Here is a 1565-nt window from a genome sequence, read left to right as displayed (position 1 = left end):
AGCTCGCGCCGGCGCGTCCCACCGTGACGCGTCGCGTCGCTGCAATTCTTCCCCGCAACGCGTCGTGTCGCCGCAACGACCTGCCGCAACGCTTCGCCGCAACGAGAAAAAAGATCTCATTGCTTGCCTGCTACACAGAACGAGTGCAACTTTCCTCGGGGACGACTTTCCTCTTTGCCTCAATGAGAAAGAATATCCCGTTGCTTGCCTGCTATGCAGGACAGAGACGACTTTCCTCTTCGCCGCAACGAGAAAGAAGATCTCGTTGCTTACCTGCTACGTAGGACGGGGACAACTTTCCTCTTCGCCGCAACTAAAAAGAAGATCTCGTTGCTTGCCTCCTACGCAGGACGGGGACGACTTTCCTCTTCGCCGCAATATTTCACAGCAAGACACCCCAAAAAATACGCCGCCACATTGCGTCGCGACGCGGCGGCGGGCGGCGGCGGCGTGTCGCGACGCATTGCGTCACTGCGTCGCTCTGCCACTGTGCAGATGCACCTCCACATCACACCGCGACACATTGCGCCGCCGCGTCGCACCACCACGGTGTAACGCCGCAATGCACCTCTACATCGCTTCGCGACCTATTGCACCACTGCGTCGCACCGCCACGATGCAACGCCGCAATGCACCGCCGCAATGCACCACGACAATTCTACCCCTTCTCCTTTAGTCCTATTTATAGGATGAAAAAGTGACGAAGCATTAAATACTCATTAATTAAAAAATAAAAAATAATAATAATAGTAATTCCGTTTCCTGCATTTTCCACTCCAAGGCTTGCCTTTCAACACCGATTCCGCTTCTTTGTTGCTTCCGCTTCAGCTTCTGCTCATTTGACATTCCCATATTCGTTTTGTGCAAAAGTAATACTAATTATGCGTGTACTTAAAAGGATTATCAAATCCAATCTAAAGATTAGTAAAAGATGTAAAAGCACTCCGTCAAAAAAAAAAAGGATTATAGATTAATTATATATATATATATAGTTATATATATATATATATATGCAATAAATAAATAAGTGTTTCAAGTTCTAGGATAAGTTTGATGGTTCAAAATGGGGAAGAGCTTTGTTAGTGATATGTCATTAACAAATGTTCATCATTTAGCACGAATCTTGAGGCATGCATGGATCTCGAGGCAGCCTTTTGAACAAAAAACATTCAAACTTTAAACAAGAGTCATCCAGAGCTCCGATTTCAACAAACTTATAGTCAAACTGATTGGCTCGATGAGACGGACCTAATGATATGAAAGTTAGTCCAATCCCAAATCAGGTTCGGATCAAGTCATTAAACCACTACTACAGGATTTTCAGAGGCATTTGAAAGTTCAAACGAATGTCGAATCTAGCAAGTTTATAGTCGAATCGAGCGTCTCGAAAAGACAAATCCAACGAGCCCAAGACTGCTCAATTCCGACATTGTTAAGGCACTCAAATGTCCATCAAACGTCATCTGATCAATGGAAGCTCTCCGGGTCGTTCGATCAAAACGGTTCATATTCCTGCATTAATTGCACTCAAAACACTATAAATATAGCCTCACCCCTCACATGAG

The 1565-nt window shown here is 45.4% G+C and overlaps 1 pseudogene; it reads right to left on the bottom strand.

Annotated features, from left to right (window-relative positions):
- LOC110031887 overlaps positions 1 to 1565 on the bottom strand; it is a 41443-nt pseudogene that overhangs the window by 24304 nt on the left and 15574 nt on the right.

Source organism: Phalaenopsis equestris, unplaced genomic scaffold, assembly GCF_001263595.1.
Source record: "Phalaenopsis equestris unplaced genomic scaffold, ASM126359v1 Scaffold000858, whole genome shotgun sequence".
In the NCBI taxonomy this organism is placed as follows: Eukaryota; Viridiplantae; Streptophyta; class Magnoliopsida; order Asparagales; family Orchidaceae; genus Phalaenopsis; species Phalaenopsis equestris.
This window is presented reverse-complemented; position numbering and strand designations above follow the sequence as displayed.